The 16,771-nt window shown below is 32.8% G+C and overlaps 2 long non-coding RNA genes across 2 annotated transcripts; both read left to right on the top strand.

The window, feature by feature from the left end:
- Positions 1-12,874: 12,874 nt before the first annotated feature.
- Positions 12,875-13,309, top strand: LOC145637976 (uncharacterized). The gene is made up of 3 exons (XR_014114568.1): positions 12,875-12,890; positions 13,073-13,153; positions 13,234-13,309. It is a non-coding gene; the product is annotated as an uncharacterized LOC145637976 (long non-coding RNA).
- Positions 13,310-15,514: 2,205 nt separating this feature from the next.
- On the top strand, positions 15,515-16,042 carry LOC145637975 (uncharacterized). Its single transcript, XR_014114567.1, has 3 exons — positions 15,515-15,560; positions 15,639-15,914; positions 16,029-16,042. It is a non-coding gene; the product is annotated as an uncharacterized LOC145637975 (long non-coding RNA).
- Positions 16,043-16,771: the final 729 nt, after the last annotated feature.

The following is a 16,771-nucleotide window of genomic DNA, read 5'->3' as shown; positions in this document are numbered from 1 at the left end:
AAGATTTCATGACAAAGGGTTCCTAAGGGAAATATATTTAGTCATGTATCTGTGCAGTGTGTGAAAGTGACACTAAAGCTAGGCCGCAAGAGCTAAGTGTGTGAAAAGATATTATTGAAAAGAGTCAAATGGTGGTGACTCTTAGGCTAGGTAAGCTAATAATATAGGGATCAAGCCCCCAAGTCTAGCTCTAAATGAAAAGGGATGAGCATAGGGAATTCCTTGATATGATCATGGTGCAAGTGTGTGAATGTGAATATGAATGCATTTTTATTACGGCCGCACCTCGATGTAAGGTTGCCTACGTATCCGTTAGGAATCAGGCCGAACGTAGCTCTAGCCAAACCTCGCACAAGTGTGTATATACCTCAAAAAGGTCTTTTAAGGGTTGTAACGTGGTTAGGCTAAAGGTTTAAAGAATAAGGGGATAAAGGCTCAAGACCCTAGATAAGCCCCCAAGGTGTGCAACCTTGCTTTTGAATATTTGTATTTTTATGCTTGAGGTTTCTACTCTTTTTTAGCTCTTTCTTTTGCTTTAGCATTTATTTTATTTTAATAAGTGTGGGCAATCTCGATCATGCGGTCTATCACTCACTTGGCATTCATGTTTCTCAGGCACGGTACCGAGCACTCGATAAGAGACGCAATCTGAGACGTGTTCTTATCGAAGATATTTTCATATCAAAGACATTGGAACACTTACCCTTTTGTACACTTTTATTTATTTATTTTTCTTTTATTTTTATTTTGATCTTTTGAAATCACTCAAGATTTTTTTAGAATTGCAAAAGTTGCAAACCATCCCATCCCAAGGTTAGATAGATGTGGGTTGAAAAAAAAAAAAAACAAAAAAAAAGAAAGGTCTATCGTTAGACGAGGCTCAAAGTGGTTTATGAAGAAAGGATTGTATAATTGAAGGGCGAAAGGAGATATGATGTGGCTACAAGAGGTGCCTCAAATCATTGGTATACCTTGTGCTTAATTCGACATGGATTTTTTTTTTTTAATGCAATGTAATGAAATGATCATATGCAAGGAAATAAATGCTCATTTTTTATTAAAAGAAAATAAATAAAGAATCTACAAAAATTAATCTAAGGGAAAAGGTGCCTATGCTAGACTTATTGGGGAAAGAAAAGATGAAAAAAAGAAATAGAAAAAAGAGGCCATGAAATCTTGTCGTTGCAGCTCGCCTCTTGTCTTGTGTCATTCGCTTCATCATCACCCAGTCTTCTCGCTAACTAGAGGCAATGGGACCTTGTTTGCTTCTATGAGGTCTTGAATGAGATTTTGAAACCTGTAGCATTCATCGGTGGTATGACCGTTTCCTCGATGGTACTTGCAATAGGAATTTGGATTCCATCTCGAAGATCGATTTTCTGGTGTTGGATCCTCGGTAGGGCCAATAGGTTTGATTAATCCTCGATCATAGAGACGATCGAAAGCAGCATCTCAAGTTGTCTATGATCGGTTTCAACTTGAATATTGCACTTGTACCTATCAACGAAAGCGTTTGCTATCGATTCCCAGGTAGAGGTTTTCTCCTTGTCAAGGGAGAAGAACCATTGTTGGCAAACGATTTCAAGAGATAGTGGGAACAGAGAGGGGAAAACCTTCTTATCGATACCCTTAATGTTCATTATAGTTTCAAAAGCTCTTAGATGGAAGTAAGGGTTGTCTGTTGCCTTGAATTTAGGGATGTCAGTGGCGTTGAACTTATGCGGAAGAAGTTCCTTGTCCAGCGAGACCCCTTGTGAACTCATGCCCTGAAATTTATAGTCACTAGATAGCTTGCTTAGACTCTCTTGCATGAGGTCCATCTGTTGTTGCTTCACGGGATCATCAACCTTGAGGGTGAGTAGCTTCAGTGTTTCAGTCATGGTAACCAATTGATTCCTAAGCTCATTGACTTCTTCTTGAGTTTCCATTATCTTCTTAGCCTTTCTCTTTTGACGAATCGGTTTATCAAAAAGCGAGACTTGAATAAAGAGGTTGTCCTTGATTAATCGCCTTCTCTCCTCGACCAAGTACTGTGGGAAAGGAATTTGGGGATACTTATTGTTAATTATTTGACTCAAATTTTATTCAACATGCAATGGATGGAGGAGGTGAAGAAAGATGGAAGAATGTGAAGAAGATTTAGACGGAGGGATATGAAGAATTAGGAGTAGAATGTACCCCCTCAACTCAAATGACGGAAGAGACAGACTCATGCATGAACCTAAGACATGGCTATGGTGATGTATACTCAAAGTGTGTGCTAAGACTAGTGAGTGTAGATGGTGCGTTAAGACTCGTGTCATGACCATGTGGCTAGACTATGTGACCAAGACTCGATTAATGACTTGACAAAGTGTTATTGACAGCGAAAATTAATCGAATTAATTAGTAAACTCGTTAATTAGACATTAGGTGATGACTCGACAAATAATCCGAACTGTCGGCCAAGCGACAGAACTGGCGTCACAATATGGTGCTTGGTGCCAGACTTTTTAGTAAATGTCTGGCGCTACACACCATACAGTGGCGCTACAGCCCAAATTTTGGCACCAATATTGGAGCCTCGGTCTGGGACTGTTTTCAGTATTATTAGTCAACTGGGGTATGCCTAAAGTCGTACTAGGTCAATTCCGATTAAAAGAAGAAAAAAACTTTATTGACTCGAAGTAATTAATTAATTAGGCAAAGTTTTTTAAGTCATTAATTATAATCTCGACACAAATCAACAAACGGTTAGGAGGAGCATAGAATATATATGCACAACAAATAATGCACAATTAGTCAAGTAGGCAGAATATGATGCAATGAGTTCGCAACCTAACCATGGCTCTAGTTCTCTAAAGTTCGGGATATGGTTTAGTCAAATAGGGTCCATGGTTAATTGTCCAGATGCACCGCGTAGAAGCCTAACCGTGAAGGGTTAACGCGCGTGGATAGAACACCGCGAGTTTTTTTAGAAAAAACTCACTTCCATGGTTTGGTGAATTCAACCTCTCAGATGTACCCTTTGTTGCCAGGAGCGTTCAATTGGGTAGATAGAGCATGAATTCCCAGAGGGTTATGTCCATATGTAGAACACATATGGGTTTCAGAAAAGTGAGAAAAAATTCAATCAGGAAGCAGGATCGAGCAAACAATACGAAAAACCGGTCGAAATTAGAACGCATATTTCTGGCTCGGTATTGGGGGAAATTGGCGCCAGCAAACAGAGACTGGCGCCAACTTTTAACTGTAGCGCCCGGCGCCAATACTGGCGCTACGGCTAAAAGTGTGGCGCCAAGCTCTGGCCCCTGACGCTACTTCCCACATGCCTCAGCAGCTTTTTGTGCTCAATAAAATCATCCAGTTTTGCGTGGTGTTATTTCAGTCCTAGTTGTGAAAGACATTTCTCAAATTTCCTACGTGTAAAATCCTTATGTTTTTGACTCATTACGGATGGTCTTTCCAATGAGAACTTTTTTATGCATATGCCACAATGTTAATCAAAATTACGCACATGAAATACTTAGAACTTTTCGAGTCTCATCCACTCATTCTAAATCATTGCCGAAACAAATTCAGGAATTAAAATAGAAATCCTCCCCAGTGGAGTCACCAAAAACTGTAGGGAATAATTTCAAGCCTTTAAATCCCACTAGCTTGAACCCCACTGTGATCATACACTAAAGTACGGTGGCGTCCAAAAGGGAAGAAGATAGAGCAAAAGAGTCGCCAACAAGTTTTTTAGGAACTTGTAAACCATTCACGAGGTGAAGGTTACACCCCTTAACGATCCAAGAGATCGTCAACTCCATAAGGTCATGAACCAAATAAGGGTTCGGGGATGATGGTACAAATCCAACCTAAAAGAGATTGAACCTGCCCTAATAATAGGCCTCTACTTTATTCTGCTCGTATTCATGTGCGCTTTCTGACTAACATGCAATCAATAGGATTAACCCTAAACCTGTTTAATCTATGTTGGTTGAATTTAATGCACAAACAAATCTATTATTGGCGATCACTTGAATTATAATCATATTAACCTAACAAGATTATTAATTAACTTATTAAGCGTGATTGCAAATACCAATTCCCTTTAACATACAATAAAGGTGATCAAGCAATAACAATATAAAATATGATACATATCAAGCAACATAATAAATAATCAATATCATGAATAATAATTATAATAATAATAATATCAATCATAATCATAATAATCATAATCATGTTAAAGCATAGCAAGATCCTAGGCATGATACTAACAAGATTAATAACAAACCCTAGCATGTCACTAAGCATGAAAAAACATTAGAAAGAAAATAGGAAGCATCATAGCAATCATATTTAATATTAAAAATACCCTAGACATGATACTAGGAATATCCTAATAACAATATAAACATGATATCTACATCATAATATCAATTAATCAATTAAAGCACTTACTTGGATGCCTCGTACCTCTTTCTAATAACAAAATACACACATTAGTAACTTCAAGGAAAACAATAATCAAACAATTAAATTAAATAATTGAAATAGAGATTTGGGACCAAACCCTCAGAAATTAAAACATTCACGTCTAGGGCGAAGGCAACTTCGAATATGGCTAGGTGTTTCTAGATCTTGTGAATGCGGAATTTTGTATGTGAAAACAAAGTTAGAAAAGAATACTAAAGAATTAATGAAAGCTTGAGAATGAAAAGAATTGGTGAACGATCGGTGTAGATGATAATTGATGCTTGTTGATGAATGAAAACGGAGTTTTTGATACGATATTTATAGAGAAAATCATCCAAAAAAGATAATTTATCAAAACAGAGTCTGAAGACCACAAAAACACATTGGCGCCAGCCCTGGCTCATTGGCGCCAGGACCAGTGGCTAGCGCCAGGCGCCAATGCTGGCGTCTGGCGCCAATCCTGATTCCAGGCGCCAAGGCCTGGGGTTGGATGCCAAATTGGATTTCAACGCGTTTTCCAAAATCTGATAAATTTCCCATACTGGAAGATAAGATAATATAATTTCAGTCGAAAATGCTATTTGATCTAATTAAAACTCTGAAGAGTTCTAATTGAATTAAGAATGATAAGAACCTTCTAGAATGTTCTAGAAGACCAAAACCATTCCTAATTGTATTAGGAATGATAAATCATATTAGGCCCTCCCCTAGATCATTGGGTCGTACTTAAAGCTCAAACCATGCCCAGTTTAGTAAATTGGCCATAACTTCCTCAATATTCATCGGAATTGGGCTTATAATATATCGTTAGAAAGGTCTTTGCAAACCCCATCCAACTACACCACTATTGGACCCATATCATGGACCAACCAAACTGGATTGGCTGTTTTTTCAAAATAAAGTTTTCAAAAACAGAGGGAAGAGAAAAGAAATAAAACTTTCCGCAACACTAGACCTTTCCACACTTTCGTTTCATTCGATTATGATTCGACGTGAAAGGCACTCATCACTGGGTTTGGTTTTGGGGAGACACAAATGGGTGTCTACACCTTCGCCTTTCAATGACCCTGTGACGATCCAATTTTTACACTTGTAATATTGGGGAGTAGATTAACCACAAGTTTTTACACATGCAGCATTCGTATCTAGGTGATGGGATCTTGAGTGGAGTGTTGGTTGTTTTTTCTCATTTTATTTGCTATTTACTTTTGAATTTACATAAACTCGATTTCTTTTTTTATACTATTTCTACTAGTTTGAGTTTTGAATAAGGGCCTTAATGGTTCCAAGTTGTAAGACTTAATTTGGTTTTGTTTGTTGGTTATGGAAACTTATTTATAACTGATTTAGATTTTCCGCTGCTAATTTATGATATAGCCTTAACGTTTAAACACGTGGTGGTAGCACGTCAGCAATTCTCTTTGATATTGTTCAGGGAACTCACAGGTTTAAAGAGAGAATTATTGGGGTGTTACAGAACATTGTGTCAAATATGAAGAAAATGTTGGTAAATTAACAATGATAGCATCCCCGTTTAACTAAACAAAATCAAACCTAATGCTTGCAAGATTTAAGAGCAGGCCACATCTTTCCCACTGACAGGCTAAAGTCGTATCATCTAATCAAAAGTATTACCTAAGTCCTCTAACTAATGCAGATAGGGAAGTAGGGTCGAATCCACAGGTAAACAAGTCTTTTTATTCCTAATTAATTAATAAAATCTAGATTATCAAGTAACCAATTTGTTGTTATAAAAAGGGAACTAACTACGAAGATCAAGTTTAGGGAGAAAATCAATAATACGAAGGCCTAGGGTCACAGGTTCACCAATAATTAATATTCCAGGATAAAGCATAACAATCAATAATTAACATTGCACAAATAACATGATTAACAGGCTCTCGCAATTTATTAACCAACATGAATCTAACAGGCTCTCGCAATTTATTAGATCTAAGTTCCTATTGAAAATAGCCTTTAATATCAAATTAACATCTGCTCGATTCATCAATTCAATATTGCTATACTTTTACATCCAAATCACATCTGCTCGATTCATAATCCAATTGTAAAGAATTAATTCAATAAGAAATTATCATGCAATATTAATAATCAACAATAACAAATTACCCCTTCATATTAATTATGGATCCCCATAAACCCTAGAATTAAACTACTCGGACATAATTAAAACTAAACTAATCAAAGCAATTAAACAAGTCATGAAGAAACAAAGTAATAAAATTGCTGAAATTAATAAAAAAGAAATCGTTACCAAAGTAATTGGAATTAAGGAGTTGAGTCAAGAACAAGAGTGAGTTGTAAGAGAGAGAAAATTAGAGAGAGAAATAATCTAAGTAGAGAGAGAAAGTCTAAGAAGAGAGGTACTAAGCAAAAGCATTCAAATCGTACTTAAACAACAATCTAAAATTACTCCTAATTAGAAACTAAGAAATCGCCGAAGATGCCTCCCCAAAAACACGCGCCCGATCGGGCCCGCCTTTTTCTTCGCACATCCTTCTGAGCAGCCGCGCCCGATCGAGCCAATGCTCACCCGATCGGGCCCGACTTCTCCCTGAAGCTTGGAACTTCGATTGGGCTTTCTTCTTAGCCCAATTCGGATATCCACCTAAGGTCTTGAATACTCGATCCAACGCTCGTATTCCACATGTCGAGCCCTTAATCACCGGCTTGATGACTCTAACCGGCCTTGGGCATCAAAAACGGTTGTGCTCCTCCAATGTCCGTAGTTGCTCCATGAAAACCCGAGAAAATGCTCCAAAAGTGAAATTTCCTACAAAACTCAACCAAAACTACGAAAACACTAGAAAACACCAATTAGTAATAAAAGTGGCTCTAAAGAGCCAAAAACACTACTAATTATGACCAAGGGGCAGGGGTAAAATACTATGTAAATTAGACACATCACCCACCATAATGCTAACGGCGGTCGGGCCAGTACAAACAGATCAATACCAAATCTCTGCAAGATAACAACCAAAGCAGGTATTATATGTAATTAATCATAACAATTCAAATTTTCACTAGTGTTAGGCTCGGGCGATGCTCCAAATTACTGCATTATTTCCATGATAAAAATCTTTATTAATATTTTATTTTTATTGAATGACATGTAATACGGTAATAGCTTAGTGGCTAACACGTTGAAATTTAAACTTGAAGTTGTGGGTTCAAATCTTGTAAGAACCATGTTTTTAGACATGGAGTGAAATTCGGATTAAATGAGAAGAGCGCTATATGACACCTAAACTTCATTAGGAACGCCTTGAGGAGAGCGCTACGTGGCATCTCAACTTCTTTAGGAACGCCTTTTAATATATAGTATAGATAGATATAGATGTTATTTAATATTAGTATAGATTATTATAACTTGACAAAAATAATTTATAATAATCTTTTATTAATAATTATTATGGATTATGGATTGTATTATGATCTATATATGGAGTAATATTTTTCCTAAACATGTGATTAGTTTTTTAATTCTTTCTAAAATAAAATAATTAGACAACAAATAAGGTTATTTACCTATTAGCCAATTTTTTTTTCTTACCAAACATTACTTAACTGATGATTCTACCAAAAAAAAAAAAAAAAAAAAAAAAAAAAAAAAAAAAAACCCAAATCAACTTAAGGAGTAAGGACACACCGGGATAATGGCGGATCCAGTATAGGTTCAGTGGGTTAAACCCATATTGGATCCGTAACAAAACTGATCGAGTTATCTCTATATACAAATCAGTTAATAATTATATTAAATATAACACGCCATTTGTTTATATATGCTCAACAACCAACGGTTAGAGCCCTATTTTAAACATCAAACCTCAAAGTCATAGGTCGCGTGTTCGAATTTGCGCAAATACTTTTATTCTCTCTCTCATTTTTTCTTTCTTTTTTTTTTTCACTTTTACTGCTCCCGAAAACCAAATTAATCATTTCCTAAGCAAAATTTAAAGTAGTAAGCGCAACTTTTTATCATCTCTCTTTAATTTCCGCAACACTTTTTTTTTTTTTTTTTTTTTTTTTTTTGTGGTAACATTTCTCAGATTTAAGGCATGTCTTGATTTACCGAACTGATTAAAGGTAAATTGAATAGAGCTGAAATGAATTTTTTTATGAGAGAAGGAAATTAGGAACTGAACTAAACTGATTAAATGGATTGAAGCTGAACTAAACTGAAATTAAGTTGAAGAGAACATGCCCTCACTTTTAGATTAAGTGTTTTTTTGTTGTTGTAACTATTGATGATCAGAATTTACTCATTGATTCTTTAGTTGAATAAAATTAATTTGAAAAATGAAGACTAAAATGTGTTAGATTAAATTTCAATATTTCATTTTTTTAGGGGATTTCATATTTTATGTAGGTTCAAAACGATAATTTACAATTTTACAAGTACGCTGTCAAGTGACTAATAATAGTTAGGGACGAATAGTATTCTTCACAAACTCATTTGAAGAAAAAGTTGCTCAACAAGATGGGCGATCAACTATTAAATGATTTTTTAAAAGTGATCTATCATCATCCTTAACAAGTTATTCACCAAGATGACTTATCTAATGCTTACTTTCGTTTTTTTGAGTTGACATGTATTTCTTTTTAGAATTTTTTTTTAGTTGACACGTTTCCTTTTGAGGTAAGTTTTATACCTTGCTTTATCATTCTCTCTCCTCTACTTAATATGTGTGTTTAAATTGAATGCGTCAACTAAATAAAAACGGAGGAAATATAATAACAACTGCAACTACAAACAACACAAACAACTTTACAAGCCTCTTCACGAATTAACCCAATAAAAAAACCACATCCTCCATAGATGCTAACATCCGGTTCAAACCCAATCGAAAAAATTGCATCTTTCACTTCTACCATGTCTGCACATATAATACAGTTTACGTGGATTTCTTATCAATCTAGAGAGCAAGATTGAGATTAGAGTGAAGGAGATGATTCGGTTCAAAAAGGACAAAGAATAAACATGAACGAGGATGTGAGCTGCTTGACACATAGGAGTTGAATCGTTATTGTGAATTTTTTGAAAATAGTGATAGAGGGGTAGGTCATTCTTAATTATTGATTAAGTAGGTTAGTAATTTTGTGTTTAATGATACTTTGGCAATTTAACAAGCTTAATAGGGTCACCATGTGTAATATAGTATTAAAAAGTTAAGTATCACTTTATGGATTACCTTGTCACGAATTTTTAGAGCTCTAGAAATACCGTATAAAACTTCCATTGATTTTGGTTAATGCAAAACTAATCTATGAATAATGACTCTATGACTATGACCCGTATTTTTTTTTTGACACAAACTATGACCCATATGTTCCGGTTTGTCCATAGCATAGTTAAAACAAATACTACCTCCGTTAAATATAACAAATACTACGGGCATGTTCTCTTCCGTTGAAATTCAGTTCAGTTCAGTTCAGTTCAGCTCTTAATTTACGTCTAATGATATTGCTAATGATATAAAGCCAAATTTCATTCTTTTAAGCTCTTATTACAACGACGACGACGACGACGACAACAACAACAACAACAACAACAACAACAACAACAATAATAATAATAATAATAGTAATAATATTAACAATAATAATAATAATAATAATTCTAATAATAATAATAATAATAATAATAATCATCAATAAATAATAATAATAATAATAATAATAATAATAATAATAATAATAACAATAATAATTGAAATAATAATACTAATAATAATAATCAATAAATAATAATAATAATCATCAATAAATAATAATAATAATAATAATAATAATAATAATAATAATAATATTATTATTATTATTATTATTATTATTATTATTATGTACATTTGTATATACACATATGTATAGTAATAAATAATCAATAAATAATCAAAGATCACTAATCCGTACTTAAAAATCACTAATTAATAAGTTCAGTTCAGTTCAGCTCAGTTCAGCTTAGTTCAGTTCAGTTCAGTTCAGCTAATTAGTATACACTAGACCCTAGTGTAGGTACCATAACCTACACCCCCTACAAAACGCATCGTTTTGCGTTTTTCCCCTTCCCCCACAAACTACAGTAACTACCCCCACTCACCCCCCACTAACCACAGCAACTGCTGTAAATTAGAAATAACTTCCCCTACCCCACATATATATATATATATTAAAAAAAAAAAAAAAACTATCCATTTCAAATTATTTTCTCTCTCTAAAAACCATCTTCTTCATTTCTCTAGAATTTCTCTCTCATCAACACCGTCGAATCGGAACGAAATTCTCTTCAAATTATTGCAAAATTGCTTCAAAACACTTCATAATTGCTTCAAATGTCTGATATTCGAGATGAAATTAAACAATCGCAACAACATTTTGATAAAGAGTAAGTAATTTTGTTCATTTACTTACAATTTTAGTACAATTTTTGTATGAAGCATAATTTTGGTTCTTTTTCTTGTGATTGTAGAGTGATTTTGGAAAAAAAACGCTTTAGAGAAGAACATGCAAGATGAAACTGGAAAATCAGAGCAAAATGTTACCAAAGAGTAAGTAATTTTGTTCATTTTCTTGCGATGAAAATTATAGAGCGAATTTATTTGTAAAACCTAATTTTTGTTAAAATTTTTTGCAATTGTAGTATCTCTTTGGAGAAGAACACTTCAGAGACGAGTAAATCAGTGACAAATCCTGAAGAAATGTATGAACCCTAATTTTGGTTCAATTTTATGTATGAACCCTAATGTTTTGTTCATATTATTGCGATTGTAGTAATTGTTCTAAGATTTTACTGAAAATTAACAAAATAACTAAAACATTAACAATTTATTAAATAAAACAGAGACGATAATGATGATGTACCTCTTCAGTCAAGAGTAGACAAATTGAAAAAAAACCGCCAAAATGATCCAATTGTAGATCCTGAACTTTTAAAAGATATTGACAAGTCAATTGGTACGGATTTAAAAATGTCTCCACTACCAAGGTAATTAGTCATTTACAGAATATATTATGTTCATGTCTAATATGCTAGTTATATTTGATAAAAATTGGTTTTATCTTTGTTTAATTTGTTATTTGTATATGATCATATTTGATACTCATAATGTTCATTTATAGATATAGTTATGATCATATATTTATATTTGTTCATTTGAGTATTTATTGAGATTTAAGAACAAAAGTACATTTCATTGAAACATCATTGTATATGATCATATTTGATACTCATAATGTTCATTTATAGATATAATTATGATCATATATGTATATTTGTTCATTTGAGTATTCATTGAGATTTAAATAACAAATGTACATTTCATTAAATCATCATGCACATATATAAATATGATAATAATCATTTCAGTGATATGCATTCAAACTAATGTCATGTAATTAATTTATAATGTAGTGATGTGCCATTTAGAGTGATACACTTGCTTCAATTTAGAGATGGAAAATCTGAACCATTAACTCTAAAGAAGGTTATAGAACAAAATGAATATGGTAATAGTTATGAAAGATACACTTTAAACAAGTAAGTTTATATGTATAAAATAATTGTTTTTACATTCAATTATTGTACATTGTATATATATACCAAACTTATTAGGTAATTCTTAAAATTTTAGTGAAAAAAAAAAGGTTCGAGTGAAATTTGTTATGTCAAAATCAAGACCACCAGAGACAAATCAAACAATAAGGTATAAAAGCTTTACACCAAAATAACTAATTATCTTCTTCATTGTATAAATTAGTTCATACTTTAATATCATATTATATAAAATAATTCTGTTTTTTTTTAAGTGAACAAAGTGAGAACATTCCTGCTACGCATGCAACAACTAAGAGTGTGTCTGCTACACATAACACAACTGACAAAGAGAGTAGGGATCAAAGGTATACTAATGATCACTTTTATATAAACAAATGTTCATTTTACATACAAATTTGTTCATTTCTTATAATACAAATTCTAATTAATGAATATATACAATATTCAGTGAAAAGAATGTAGAACAAAACCAGGATACAATTGTAACTGAAAAGGACAAACATGATGAAGATTTAAGGTAATAATGAATAATTTTCATTTAATTTTTGATAACTGTATATTTTGTGTACAATTTATGTGCATTTTTTATTAAAAGTATTTCTTAAAATTGATTTCAGCAAGCAAAAACAAGTTCAGCCAGAAGAGCAGAGCAATCCAGACAGGAATACTCCTGAGAAAAAGGACAAAAATGAAGTTGATCAAAGGTATAAATATATAATGTTCATTTCATTTTTGATAACTATCTATTTTGTGTACCATTTATTTCATTTTTATTTAAAGTATTTCTTAATATTGATTTCAGCAAGCAAGAAGAAGTTCAACCAAAAGTGCAAAGCAATCCAGAAAAGAATAGTCTTGGCCAAAAGTAAGAAAACTTAAATGTTCAATTTAGATAGACTATATGTTCATTTGCAAATCAGTACAAAAAAGTTTGCTCATGGCCAATAGTAATATAAGTTAAATGTTCATATTTTATAGACTTTATGTTCATTTTTTTATTTACTAATCAAAATTGTAAATTCAAACATATTTTTAATGAGTTATCAGAAAACCCAAAGATGATGCAAGAATAACAACATTAAAGGACAAGATGCAAGAAATACATTTAGACATAGAGAGAAACCCAAAGTATGTTTAAAATAATTGAATTAATATAATCAATTAATGAATATATTTCAAAGTTATATAACAGTATCATACATTTACAGGAAGTACAAAGAATCGACAATCAGAATTATGAGAAATCTCAAAAGAATGGAAAAGGCAAGCAAGGAAATCAGGAGAGGTAAATGATGATATTTATTGAATATTTTTGTTTAATAGTCATAAATATCAATTTTAACAATACTATTACTTTTGAAGGTGAAGCAAAAAAGAAAGAAAAAGGGCCAGTAGAAGAGAAAACTGTGGAAAAAGGTAAAAATTTTAAAATGTACATTTTTATTACAAAAAATGTTCATATTGGAAAAGCATAATATTTAATGTTCAATAAGATTAAAAAAAATTTAAATTTTAACTAAATAAATTTTAATAGAAGGACAAGAAGGAAAAAAAGGGACTGAAAAAGAGAAAAGCCCTAAAGACAAAACTGTGGAAGATGTCTTTCCAAAGACAACAAATGTAAAAGGTAAAAATTTATAAATGTACATTTTTATTACATAAAATGTTCATATTGGATCTACATAATATTGAATGTTCATTAAGATTAAAAAATATATAAATTTTAACTAATTAAATTTTCATAGAAGGACAAGAGGGAAAAAAAGAGCCTGAAAAGGAGAAAATCCCTAAAGAGAAAACTGTGGAAGATGAGTCTACAAAGACAACAGATGGAAAATGTACATATTCATTATCTGAAATGTTCATTTATATTGTATATAGTAAACATTTGTCATCTAATTTACATAAATGTTTATTTAATCTTTTATATTTGATCATTTCATATGCAGCACAAATTGCACCTGATTTTGTTCAAATTGAGGATGAAACTCATCTTCTAGATCAAGATGATGATAAAGTTTCCACAAAACTTAGTGAGGAGACAGCTCCATCATCACAAAAAAGTGATCAGTCAACCAAAATGAAAACAAGATACAAAATGGTTGCAAGGAAAAACAAAAACAAAAGCCCTGTTGTTGTGCCAAGTGGTAGAATTACAAGGAACCAAGGTAATCATAATACTTTTCTGTTTCACAATAAATATTACACTTTCAAATATACTAACATAAATTTTTTTAAAAACAATAGATGTTCTGTTAGATGAATCTGAAAAGGGAAGCCAGAAGAAGGATGTTGAACCTGCTGAAGAAACCGCAAAAATAGGACAGAAGAGAAGAATGTCTACAAGGACTTCTCCTATTCAAAAGGAAGCTGATGCACCATCTCCAGCACCTACTCCAATCAGAAAAATGGCAGGTGCTCCTGCTGAATATCCTCCAGCACCTACTCCAACCAAAAAATTGCCAGGTGCTTCTGCTAAAAAAGTTGTACAAGACCAAGGCAAAAAGGGTAAATGTTCAATCTTAATGTATAGAATGATCATTTATGATGGTATATCATTAATGTTCAATTTCAATATATAGGTGGGAAAAAGAAAACTCCAGAAGAAGTGAAGAAAACTTCTAAGGTTGCTAGCAAAAGAAAAGCAGGTATATAATGATATATTATAAATGTTCAATTCCTATATATAGAATGATCATTTGAGAAAACAATTTTGTTCATTTTATCATTTGCTTACTGTACATTTTCAATACTTCAACAAAATCATATATTTAAATTTTAGTTGTCAGTCCTGCCAAGAGAAATGCTGGAAAGAGAAAAAAATACAAGAAGTACCATCAGATGAACCATCTCAAGATCCTACTGATGAAAGTTCTACTAACAGTGATGATGATAGTGAAGAGTCAGTTTATAGAGCAGAAGCAGAGCCTGTCAGTGAGGATGATTATGAGGTGGAGGAAGAGGAGGAAGAGGAAGAAGTAAAGCCAAGGAAGAAACAGGCAAAGAAAGGGAATTCAGTGAAGGCAAAGGCTGAAAAGGGGGAGCAAAAGATGGTACTGTATGATGAAGGAAAGATTGAAGGTAGGGGAAAAAAGAAAATGAAAACTGAAATTGTTCAAGCAATGGAAACTGATGAAGTTGAGGAAATTTAGGAAGATGAATTTGAGGAAGAGAAATCTTCAAAGAGAGAAGGACATGTGAAGTTCATTGCATGGATAAAAAAGATGACACCTACCCAAAAACAACAAGTTGTTGATATAGGGTTAGGATCACTTCTTGACATTAGTTTACCTCAACTTGATCAAAAGTTCTGAATTGGTTATTGGGAAGTTTTGAAGAAAATAGCCAGTGTTTTGAACTACCAAAGAATGAAAAAATAGAAATTGAGGTAGAGGATGTTAGGGTAGTTTATGGCTTGCATACAGGAGAAATTCCAATTGTTGAGCCAAAGTCTGATAAAATTAGTGAGGAGTATGCAGAATTTCTGAAGAAATGGAGAAAATCATGGTCAGGAAAAACTCCATCAGTGAGTCAGGTATGATCAGTTTTAAATGTTCATTTTAAATACATTAAATGATCAAAAGTATAAATGTTTTGTTCATTTTGTTTGCAGATTGTGAATGGATACATAAATGATAAATTCACCAACAACAGACCACCAAGTGAACATTTCATTACTAACTTTTTAGCAGTGGCTGTGAACTGCTTGATGAAATGTGTATCAAACAATCAATGCCATTTCAAATTTCTTTATTCTATGATGGACAAAGAAAACATAAAAAATTTGAACTGGTGTCAGTTTGTATATGACTCACTTATCAAATGTCATGTTGATTGGAGAAAGCAGCAAGGCAAGGGGTTCTACAAAGGCCCTCTTCAATTTCTGATGGTATATTCTTAGATACAAAATGTTCATTTAAATTTAAATAAATGCACTTTTATTTTTATTTTTTATGTTCTGTTCCATGTTTTCTTTTTTCTTGTAGTTGTTCTATTTTGATAGAGTTCAGAGGTTAGACAAAAGGCCTCCAAGAACATTTCCTATCATATCTGCATGGAATAGAGACATGGTTCTTGAGAGGTTGAAGATTGAATTAGAATTGGGATTTGGGAGAGGGAAAATTCTACCAAGGATTGCTGCAGAAGTTGAAGAAAGTCCTGAGGTTATAAAATGATCACTTTTGTTAACATAAATGTTCATTTGTATAATCTTAAATGTTCAACTGCATAATTTTTAATATTCATTCATATAGGTTTTCATGGATGATTTTGTTTCCCTGGTAAACACAACTTGTTCAAACCTGTCAAAGCTTTCTTCAAAATTGGTGAAGGCAAAGGACATCTTCCCTGTAAATGACTTGGTGAAAAAAGTTGATGAAGTTTTAGGAAAGGTGGCAGCTAAGGAACCATCAATTCTAAGCCAAGATGAAGAATTCTTTGGCAGTGAGGATTTCCTAAATGCACTTGCACAAGCTGAGAAGAATCTGATGCAAGGATCTGAAAAGCAAACAACTGAGAAGCAAATGACTGGGAAGAAATTAACCAAAAAGGGAAAGGAAAAAAAACAAGAATATGACATCAGAAAAGCTTTCAGCTTGGGGTTGACTCCACCTTCTCCAGCCATTGGTAAATTCTAACTAAAAGAGACTATATATCCTAATTTTTATATGAAAAATTCTAAATTTGTGGTCTAAATTGTCCTAAACAGAAACAGGGCCCACCTCTTCAACACTTGGTGATTTGGGT

The sequence above is a fragment of the Chenopodium album genome, chromosome 7 (assembly GCF_948465745.1).
Source record: "Chenopodium album chromosome 7, dcCheAlbu1.1, whole genome shotgun sequence".
NCBI lineage: Eukaryota > Viridiplantae > Streptophyta > Magnoliopsida > Caryophyllales > Amaranthaceae > Chenopodium > Chenopodium album.
The sequence above is the reverse complement of the archived record's forward strand: the minus strand, read 5'-3'. Positions and strand labels throughout refer to the sequence as shown.